This window comes from Xyrauchen texanus, chromosome 44, assembly GCF_025860055.1.
Source record: "Xyrauchen texanus isolate HMW12.3.18 chromosome 44, RBS_HiC_50CHRs, whole genome shotgun sequence".
NCBI classification, from domain to species: domain Eukaryota; kingdom Metazoa; phylum Chordata; class Actinopteri; order Cypriniformes; family Catostomidae; genus Xyrauchen; species Xyrauchen texanus.
Window position 1 is genome coordinate 2,113,123 of NC_068319.1, and position 12,067 is coordinate 2,125,189.

Sequence of the window (12,067 nt, forward strand, 5' to 3'; positions counted from 1 at the left end):
GACAAGAAAACTAGAGGGTTATGATCCGTGAACACGGTGACTGGGACGCTACTCGATCCAACATACACGTCAAAATATTGGAGGGCCATCAATAATGCCAATGCCTCCTTTTCAATTGTTGAATAATTCAGTTGATGTTTATTGAATTTACGCGAGAAGTAACAGATAGGATGATCAATGCCATCTTTATCTTCCTGAATTAACACCGCTCCAGCACCAACGGCACTCGCGATCCACCTCCAGTTTAAAAGCAGAGTCACAGTCCGCACGCCAAAACAGGCGCGTTACACAAAAGGGATTTGACCAAACTAAAAGCATGCTGACATTCGTCAGACCATAAGAACGATCGAGATGGGCTAAGTAACGAAGTCAACGGCTGCGCGATAGTTGAAAAGTTTTTACAAAAGCTACGGTAATAGCCAGCCATCCCTAAAAATCGACGAAGTTCTCGTCGAGTGGTTGGAACAGGGAACTCCGCTATAGCGGTAACTTTCGCTTCTAGTGGACGCACTTGACCTTGACCGACTTCTTTCCCAAGATATGTGATAGTGGCCTGGCCAAATTCACATTTGGCTAAGTTTAAGGTCAGAGAGGCTTTATGAAGACGTTCGAATACGGTCCGTAGTGTGGAAACATGTTCTGACCAATCAGTGGAATAAACCACTAGATCGTCCAAATATGCATTGCATTTTGGTACTCCAGACAACACGATGTTAATGAGTCGCTGGAAGGTAGCCGGTGCGTTGCGCATTCCGAAAGCCATAACGGAATACTGTAAAAAACTATCAGGGGTTACAAATGCAGAGATATCGGAAGCACGAGAAGTAAGAGGTACTTGCCAGTACCCTTTTAGTAAGTCTAATTTACTGACATACCGAGCTGAACCAAGGTTATCAACACAGTCCTCCATGCGTGGTAACGGAAAGCAGTCTGGCACGGTTACTGCATTTATCTTTCGATAGTCAGTACAAAATCTAGCAGTACCATCACTTTTAGGTACCAACAAGCACGGAGAACTCCAAGGACTACAACTGAACTGAACAAGTCCATGCTCTAACAAATAATCAACCTCAGATCTCATAAGAGCTCTCTTAGCTGCATTTACGCGATACGCATGCTGCTTGATCGGGACAGCATCACCCACGTTAATATCATGCTGTAAAACTGTGGTGCGAGAAAGTACATCATTAAACAGAGCAGGGAAATCATCAATCAGCTGCATAATATCGAAACGTTGTTGTTCAGGTAAATGAGATACTTGAGATGCAAAGTCATTTAATACCTCAGAGTTCATAAGTCGAGCACATTGTTGGTGAGGGTGACGTAAGATTACTCCATCATCCTCAGAATCGGTGATCTCTACCGCAGCGCAGGCTACCATAACAGGAGATGACACGGGGACAGCAATTTCAGCTGCAGGTGAAACATTCGCCTGGACCGTTTCTCTGTTGTGAAATGTCTTTAACATATTCACGTGACACACACGAGTTTTCCTCTTCCTATCGGGAGTACCGATTACATAATCTGTATTACTCAATTTTCTTACCACCTCATATGGTCCAGAAAATCGCGCTGATAAAGCAGAGCTCGCAGTCGGCAGCAGAACCAACACCTGATCACCCTTATTAAAAGAGCGCTGTACAGATTTACGGTCGAAATGACATTTCATTTTTTTTTGTGCAATCTCCAATGAATCCCTTGCCATGGAACAGGCTTTGTGCAGTCGTTCACGAAATTTACTAACATAATCCAACACACTCACTTTAGGGCTAGACTCAAAAGACAACAAATTCTCTTTAAACATTTTCAAAGGACCTCTTACGGTGTGTCCGAATACCAACTCAGCAGGACTGAAACCAAGGCTTTCCTGAACCGCCTCTCGTATCGTAAACAATACCAATGGTACCCCCTCATCCCAATCCTTACCCGTATCAGTACAGTACTTCCTAAGCATTGCCTTCAAAGTCTGATGGAAACGCTCAAGAGCGTCCTGACTCTCTGGATGGTAAGCTTGCGATCCTATGAGAAATATTCAAAGTTGACAATACTTGTGAAAAAATCTTTGAAAGAAAATTTGTGCCTTGATCTGTTTGCACAATTTTCGGTAGACCAAACGTGGAAAAAAATTTCACAAGTGCTTTAATTACAACCGGTGCTGTAATTTTCCTCAAAGGAATCGCCTCAGGAAATCGGGTAGCAGTGCACATAACAGTCAACAAAAATTGATTCCCGGCCTTAGACTTGGGCAGAGGGCCAACACAATCAACAATAACATGTTCGAACGGTTCCCCTAAGACTGGGATGGGAACGAGTGGAGCACATGGAATTACCTGATTCGGTTTACCCATAATCTGACAGGTGCGGCAGGTGCGACAAAATTGCGTGGACGCCAGTTTTTAATCTAGGCCAAAAAAGTGTCTCAAAATTCGGTGATAGGTTTTTTTAATCCCTAGATGTCCCGACAAATCGTGATCATGAGCTAAGGATAAAACCTGCTGTTGGTAACACGAAGGAATAACAATCTGATACACCACACACCATTCAGAATCATCTGCTATATCAGGGCACCATTTACGCATCAGTAACCCATTCTCAACATAATAGACAGCTTTTCTCTCTTGGGCTCTATCGGAGGAAACAACAGCAGCCCAACACTTTTGCAAACTTTTATCCTCCTTTTGTGCAGAAATAATTCTCTCACGTGTCACACGCAGCTTTACACTCGTGGGTACCCGAACCAGCGATTTTTCAACGGTCTTACTCTCGCCAGATAGAACATCATTGACAAATATAGGTGCCATAAAAGATGTAGCCAAATCATCAGCGGCATCCGTTTTACGAGCCTGAGCCCGCCGTAATCACACAGACCGAAAAGTTTCAGGATAAGACTTTGATAATTCATCGGGCTGATCTAACAAAACTGGGTTATCAAAGACTTCCAACAAAGGCATGACCTTCCCACCGGCTAAATCATTGCCAAGGATAAATTCTACCCCATTCACAGGCAAACGCCACGTAACACCTACTTTCACAAGTCCTGTACACAATTCTGATTTTAAGTAAATCTGATGTAACGGAACTTTAACAAGGCCCATCTCTATGCCCTGTACTAACACATTACTGCCGCAAAACGTGTCTTCAGAGAATGGCAGTACATCTGCAATTATGAAAGATTGCATTGCTCCAGTATCACGAAGCATTCTAACCTTTCTCTGTTCCGTAGACCTTCCAGTAACGGAAATTAACCCTTCCATTAGAAAAGGTTCATAGCCAAAATCGAGCTTGTCACCATGCTCAACTTTAACCACATCAACTCGTTTCACAAATCCCACACTTTTAGGTGCAGAACCCGACTGTTTTCGCTTCAACACGAGACAGTCAGCAATTAAGTGGCCAGGCTTGTGGCAATAAAAACATTCTCGACCTTCCTTTGACTTTAAGTTAGTTGGTTTCGGTCGTGATGGATCATTCGAAGTTCACTTGAAAAGACGCAGCTCTCTCAGGACGCCGAGGTGTAAATACATTTTTATGTGTCAGTGCAAATTCATCTGCGAAAACAGAAGCTTGAGTCAAGGATGTCACTTTCTGCTCATTTAAATAAATCGACCACACGCTCAGGTATACAGTTCTTAAACTCTTCTAAGAGAATTAATTCTCGCATTGTTTTAAAATCGCCCACCTTACTCGACGTGCACCACTTGTCTAACAAAATACCCTTCTCCCTAGCAAATTCAACGAATGTCTGGCTGGAATTTTTTTATGGCCCCTAAACCGCTGCCTATAGGCTTCTGGTACCAACTCAGTACGCCACAAAATTGCAGCTTTCACTACCTCATAATTCAAGCTATCCTCTAAGGACAACGTGAGCGCAAACATCCTGAGCCTTACCAATTAACTTGCACTGCAAGAGCAAAGGCCATACTTCTCTAGGCCAATGGAGTGCGGAGGCAATACGCTCAAACACACTGAAATATGAATCGACTTCCGCTTCCGAAACTGCGGTACAAGGGATATATGTTTACTGACCTCAAAGGTGGTTCCCACCGACCCGCCCCCGCCGGAGCAACAGCGGGCTGCGCAGGTTGCTCAACTGGAACCGTGTCCCTTTGGCTGCACCCAATTCAAGTTCCCGCAGCAATCTGCGTCTCCGCCTCGATTTCTAATCTGCGGACTTCGAGTCGGAATTCCATATCAGACCGACGGTCTTCTGCCCGTTCACGCCTCTATTTGGAATCGCCTAAACGGACTTTAAGCCGCGCGATCACCTCCTCCGACTCACCCGAAGCTGGAGAATAAGGATCGAAGGGCGGCAGAACGACCTTGGCTTCAGAACCCTCCGCCTCAGCCATTCCACCCTGCTCCTCCTCACCAGGGCTGACCGCCAGCCCCAAGAGAACCTTCATCGACTACTGCAGGCAGCACCAGAACACCCAATTCCGCCAACCTTTGGGACACAGTAAACCTAATCTCCCTTTTAAGCCGCTGCCTCGAAACAGCGATCTGGTAATGAGCAGCGATACGCAGCAAATCATCTTTCCTACAGTTCGCAAGCTGCTCAGCTGTAGGTGCATTAACAAAAATTTCTAAATCAAAATCAGCCATGCTTACACACACTGACCATACGACCAACCAGCCTATCCGATAGTCACTGCCTCTTGCAACACTAAAATACTTCAAGAAAAATACCAAACATGGTCCTTCTACTACCCATACCAGCAGTAATCAATATCACGGAAAAATATAACTTTATATCCCGGATCGAGCCCCCATTAAATGTTACGATAAATAAAGGTCTAAGGGATGTACCGCAACATTTAGATATTATATCACCACTGGTAAATGGGCCGCAGCACAAGAACACATGACAAAACTGTTAGAAGTGTAATCAACTGGATAATTTATTACAAAAAGCCGAAGCCACTAGATCCAGTAAATGCGCTTATGTACAATAATGACAATACTCATGAGAAAACAATACAATAAATAAATAAGTAAATAGATGGGAAAAGAACTTAAGTGGCACCAAAGGAACAAAACAAATATAACCAAAACAAACCCCTAAATCTACTCCTAATCTGCCAAAGTAAAATGTAGAAAATAAACCGAGTTCTTCAGCGATCCGACGCTCAGATAACCCTAACTAAGAAAAGCAAAAAATACAAAGAGTGGCGCACACTTCTTCCCTAGTGTGTCTAACACTTATACATACTACGGGCACAGTGTATATCGCGATATACTAACCTGTACTCCTTTCCCATTAGCGTAAAAGCCATTAGACTCTGAACAGTATCGCAAGACACAAAAGGGCTAAGCAATTAATGCTAGATTACACATACGAAAACTGCATACAACATACACCGCTTGAATGAAACACGCTGTCTTCTAAAACAGCTGGGCGCCATCAGAATGGACGTTGAAGAACCGCCTTAATTATGATGAACATCTGACACAGCCAATCACGGCCACCTAAGAGCAGATAGAGAGCGTACCAAAGAGGGAGGGAATAATGAAAACAAAAACATATACACGTGGGGAACGTAACAACATTGCTTCATTCTTATACACACAGCATAGTTATAAGTGTCTAAGCTAATACATTAATTCTTCTAACTATTTAATCTTTCTCATGCATTATACTTTCGTGTATGGTTACATATTTATCTAAACATGAACATTACATCATTAAGAATTACATTACTGTAAATGTCTTTATTAATGATACACTCTAAGTTTTGCACTCTATATTTTTCTATCCAAGCCTGCCCCCTATTGGCTATTTGGCTATCTCTCATATATGTCCAGCCGAGTCTGCTTTATTTCTGCTGGGGGATCCAGGCAAATTCTTACCTCAAACGTTCCTACTGTACCTTCAATTACAGTTGCTGGTACAATCTCCCCTTCATTATTTTCCTTGAATATTACTTTACTTTCCCTGTATACATTTCTGACTCTGTTGAATATCTCTAAGCTTACATTTTTCAAGATTGTGACACCTTCTCCCACTTGCCTCTCTAGCGTTTCCCATTAATGGGCCACTTCAGTGCTGAGATAAGGGATTTGCACTTGTTTAGCTGACCTTCTTATTTCTATCCCAAAGGTGTCCAGCTGTTCCCCATATCCTGCCTGGCAAAGTCTTTCTATGCCTGTTAAAAAGGTTCCAAGGTACAAGTTCTCCATTGTGACTTCCAACCAATCTACAAAAGGCCATTCTTGTTCTAATTCTGGTAAATTTACTATCCTAATCAAACCTCTCAACAGTGCATTCTTTTTATCTAGTGTCAATTGTCTTTTCTGTCCCGTGTAATCTACATACTCTGTTTCCCTCCAAAAATGATCACGTATGCCCTTTGACTCTATCAATGTCTTTTCCAATTTTCGCTCCCACTCTTCAGGTCCCTCGCCGGTCTTCGCGATCTCACAAATTTCATGGGTCTCTGCATTTTCTCTTTAGTTTTGTTCACTGCAAATGGAAAACATTTTCCTTCTTTTTTATTCCCCAATTAATCTATTTCTTTTTCTATCCCAATCTCCCCCTCCCCTCACTCACAGTGCTGGCCATTCAGCCACCCAGTGAGTGACGGCAGGTCCGGGAGACAGAGGATCAGGTGTTTTCATATCTTTTTCTACAATTATTTTCTTCATTTTAGTTTCCCAATTTACTCTTACTTTTAGTTTGTGTTACTTGCTTGGTGCACCTGATTCTCTGCATTATTCTGCGCTTGCACACAACACATCATCAGCACTGTGACCATGCATTTGAAAAAACACATAGACAATGCGGTTAGTAGTATGAAAACACATGCACCAACAACATAGTTAGTTATGCACATTATTTATTATCTTAAACATGCACATAGTTCAACAATTCCCCGCTTTTCTGCACAGTCCGGGTTCCGTCAAACACTGCAATAAATAACTTAACCTAACACCTGGAGGAATTTTGTGCAATTTTCACTTCTCCACCCGTGTTAGGATTTTCACCTGTACAGGATTTTCAGCCACTCTTCTGGCAAAACCTTGAATAAATGCACCTAACCGGAATTTTCACGCTGCCGCTTCTCGACTCACCCCCAGGCTTTTTCTACCTTCTTTAATACACTAACTTAAACAATCCCACCCCCATTTTTTGAAATCTGGAACTCGCCTCTATTTTAGCCAATTAGTTCGAATTATTCTATGTTCGGACTGGCAAAAGTCTTAGGGAAGCCACTTACTGGGACTCGCTACCACAGATCACACAAAAACACCTTAAGCAAAGATGCTTACCTCAGTTTTCTGGCGCCGGTGTTTCTGTGCGATTTGCGCAAGCCGTCCCACCAGCGACCTCTGCCCCCTTGACCTCAATGCCAGCCCCACAAGTTGGGCGCCAAAGATATGTCGTGGAATATTGCGATGAGTTTCTCTAAGTTGAAGAAAACTTTCAGAGTCTTGAGTTCCAGATGCCAAAGTTGTAGTTTATTGATCACCAACAAACATGAGACCAGTCAGCTGAATGTTCTGACTCTATCCTCCTGAGTTCTCAGTTATATACCTTTTTGCTATCTTCTTGCCCATTATCGCTGACCAATAGAATAATTACCCTTGTCTCTTTCTTTCGCCACCAATATGTTTTATTTCCCTCGCTAATTAAATATTGGTGGAAAATCCCCCATCTAATTATTTTTAAAAAACCTACATCAACTGATAACTCCACTTATTTTTGACATATGTCATAGTTCATGGTAAGAGTGCATCATTTTTAGAAACACGTGTGTATGAGACAAACAGCCATGTCCCCATCACATACCTTTTACCTTTGCCCTACATTTCAGTGTACCCTCATAATGAGGCGGCCTTGTTTGTTCATACACAGTATCATTTGATTAATGAAAGAAAATACAAGCTCCAAAGATATTTAACTCATCAAGGTAAAACACCATGCCAGAAACATATCATATAAGAGATATCTAACTTATTAAAAGTATTTTTGTAAGAAGTGCATCCTGTATTTTAATGAGACACACCATATATTTTAGAGATACGTGTCAGCATAAAGGAAATACACCAAGGATATATGTCAGAATACTACTAATTAACAGAAACAGCAAAACACCAGCTGCAAAAATACAAGACACCATTCATATAATAACTGATTAAAGAAGTACATCCTGTATTTCAAGGTTATATACCATTCTTTGTGTTCTCTGCAGCATCAACACTTTTAGTAACCTCATATGCTCTCTCCTGGGTCACACAAAGGCCTAGAAACTCATATAAGTATTTTGATATATAAAAACATACTAGAATATTGAAAAATATACTATACTGTCAGACTCTAAAATGGAGAGTGACTGGAGTGACGCAAGTAGCTTTGCCACGGAGCGGTCTTTTGAAGTCGAGGACTTTTCTCCCCCACCTTCACCTGAAGTGGAGGAGGGTGAATTGTCTGTGGACACAGGGCCGAGCCATATCAATTCGAGCCGCTGGCTCAAACTGCGGTTTTAACTCCCGCGATCGCGATCGGCATCCGACGATGCTAGCTAAGCAGCCGCCAAGGGAGAATGGGGCCAGTGTCTGAATGGTAAAACATTAGCATTATGGCTATATTAGGCTAATGCTTATAGCAAATGCTAACGGAACTATCAAAAAATTAAAACCCATGCATTTAGGTTAATTTTGGTATGATGTTGTGTTAATAATTAAGCAAAAACCATTTATTTCAAGTCTCCCTCTAAAATTACAAATGATTCTGTCTCAACAGGTGCACCTGTGGGCACTGCAGCTCACGTTCCCTGGTAGAGAATGTCTGTTGTAGGGAGATACCCAAGGTATAGCTATGAAATTTGACAAGACCAGAGTGTTAAATCCAGTTAATAAGTACTATACACAAAACCAGGGTTCATACAGATAAATAGGTAAACAGAAATAAACAAATTAAACAAAATAAAATAAAGGTACAAAATAAAGTGTAGCAGATGCAATGACTGTGGAAACTTTAACAATTGAAAGGCTACTATGACAAAGATATCGCATTCAAACAGATTTCCACCTCATGAATATGGTTGACCTGAAGAATGAAAGCTGTATCATATACTTGGATATTTATGAACAATATCTGTCACGAACCCCACTCCCTCGCTCCGCCCCCTTGAGCTCGTACGCTCTTTTTCCTCCCTCGGGCTTCCACGCCCGTTTTGCTCGCTCGAGCTTGCACGCTCGTTTTGCTATTATGAGCTCACATGCTCGTAAACTATCTCCCCCCTCGGGCTCACATGCCCGCACCCTATAGCCAGAACATTATGTACACCTGCACCCGCGTCATCTGCACTCCTGTTCATTGTATACACCTGCACTCGTCTCAATCACCACGTCATTGTTTGCACCTGCACTCGCCCCTATATATATCACTGCCCTTTCATCTCACTCCTGTTGGTTATTGTATTTAGTTTCCCGCGTCTTTGCCCCCCGCTAGTCTCGCCTAGTTTTGAACTCCTCTTGTTTACCCCATTAGCTTGCCAGCTCCCTATTCCCACACTCGCGTAGCGCTGAGTGTGGGAACGACAGTTTCTCTTCCACTGACAGCTAGTGGGGGACCTGATGGGGGGTACGCGACGGTGGATGTCACTTCAACATTACAGTGATTAGGGCACTCATAGTGTTTGTCGTTGCATAGGGGGAATCCCTCTAGTTTGGGGGGCCCCTCTCACTCACGGAGCACAGTACTGAGTGATAGCGCTGTCTCACTGTGGTGGTTTGTTTACAGTGGTTGATACTGTTTGACGAGGGCAGATACACAACCTAAACGACCGTGTGGCCATCGGGGGCCCCCTTCAGCTGGGGGCCCTAGGCAACTGCCTACCTTGCCTACCCCATTGCGACGGCTCTGCTCACACTGGACTGTCAACATATTCTCCTCAATATACTACTTCATATATATATATATATATATATATATTTCATATACTCCTACTTATTGTATTGTATATTGTGTGTATTGTTTACTGTACATTGTATATAATTATTGTGTTGTGTAAGTATGTGTACAGTTGATTTGTAAATTGTTTTGTGTTAGTATGTTGTTTACTGTAATTGGTATATGTCTCGTCACTGTCATGACTGCTATGTTGCTCGGAACTGCACACAAGAATTTCACCTACTGTTGCACTTGTGTACATGGTAGTGTGACAATAAAGTGATTTGATTTGATTTGATTTTAAATATGACAGCGCTATGTTATTATCTCTCACCTTCGATATCTGGCAAAACGATGAGCCAGTGAACAGAACAGCTGCACAGAGCTGTAGGTTTCCCGCTGGTATATTGTTTACCATTGGCTGGCTCGACCAATCACTGGAGTACTCACAGTAAGCACAGTGCTGTTTGACACGGAGAAGTGTCCCAATGGTTGTTTGTGAAACAACCAAACTCCGGGTGCAGACAGGGCATCTTCTAAAAAGCTCCAGCAGTTTATCTTCATAAACAATGTACTTAGTCACTTTGTGGAAGTAATGTAAAAGGAAAAAAAGAAAACAAATTTAAATAAAAGCATAATTAATCATAATTTGGTTATGTAATGTGTATGTATCAGAAATAACTTAATGACAACAAATCAAAAGTATTTAAAAACAAGTAACGTTAATTGCTAAATTAGAACATTCAAATATAGCCTAACTGAAAAACCTAACGGGACTAAACGCATTACCTTGTACTGTTCATGGTGCTCTCACTTCCATCTTGATGGTAGCTGGAGTCATCAGTGGACACCTCACATCTTTTCCTCTTTATTGGTGTAGAGGTTGCCCCGGGACAGTCTGTGAAAGGCTCCATCAGTGTGCCTGTGTCACACGACACACTCCTGTTAGGCATTCTGGCCTGGGTGGCTGCACAGATTAATAATAGATTTGTTATCAATAAGCAGCGAAAGTACCAAACAAAAAATGAAAAACATTCAAAAGCTCCATAGTATTCAAAATCAACTTTGCTTCTCCTCATTGGCTTCATGTTAGCCTGCACACCTGCAGATCTGGAGCTGACTGGTTCAGTCTGGCACCCAATGTCTCTGGTCATAGTAGGCTAAAAAAAAAATTTGTTATGGTTTACAATTACGGTCTTATATTCAGTAATTTTAGAGATTTTAAAATGTTTATAAATACTATTAGTTAACGTTAATTAACTCACAAACTTCTGAGGTAATTTTCTCCAGGAGTATTACTATTATGTTATTATTATTCCTCACACGGTTGCAAGACGACATGTACATGAATCTGATGAGTTTTATCGAGTTGATGTCAATAGTGCGCGCTCTGTAGGCATATTCATATTTTGCCGCTATGTGAAAAAATCCAGCAAAATGCGCCGTCGCGTTTGTCGGATTAACTTTAGCCTAACCATAAATTGTGATTCAAATATATATGATCACTCACCTCAAGACGCCGCTGCGGTGGTGGAGTCCATGCAGGAGGAGCAGCGTTTGGCACTGTGTCGCTTTTCAAAGCGAGCTGTTTGGAGAAGCACATTTCCACCTCCATTGCGTTGGAGAAGCAATCCCGCGTAAAATGCAGTTTGCACACTTCTCCAGCTCTAGGCGGGAACTCGCGGTCTTCCAGGCCAAGGACATGCAACCCCTGGCGCCTAATTTCCAAGTCTGCTGGAAAGCTATACAGTCCAGCAGTGCTGTTGCAACCAGCAACACTACACCTACGTACCATCCTGACCACTGTACTAAATACAGATAATCTACGCTAACTTGAAGCTATCCTAACTGACGCAATACTATGCTACTAACTAACTATGCTTCTAACAATACTACACTAACAAATATGCTAATTAACTACCTAGGCTACACAAAATAATCTAAATAACTATATAAATGCTATGCTAAATAGATGCTAAAATACTCTATCCTGATCGTTTTCAATACTCGCAATTCCAACTCCTGACTCGCTACAGTGGTTTTGACGAAACGAGATGGTTTTTATACTGCCATGGGCGTGGTAGCTCGTACCAAGGGTGTGGTGAGCTGGAACCTGCTTACGTCAGCTCTCACCGCTTACTACCGCAAACAGCCAATAGGAAAATTCAACTGCAG

At 42.2% G+C, this 12,067-nt stretch overlaps 1 pseudogene; it reads left to right on the plus strand.

Moving 5' to 3' along the window:
* The first annotated feature begins 4,506 nt into the window (after positions 1–4,506).
* Positions 4,507–12,067, plus strand: part of LOC127636327 (C3a anaphylatoxin chemotactic receptor-like) — a 16,753-nt pseudogene continuing 9,192 nt past the window's right edge.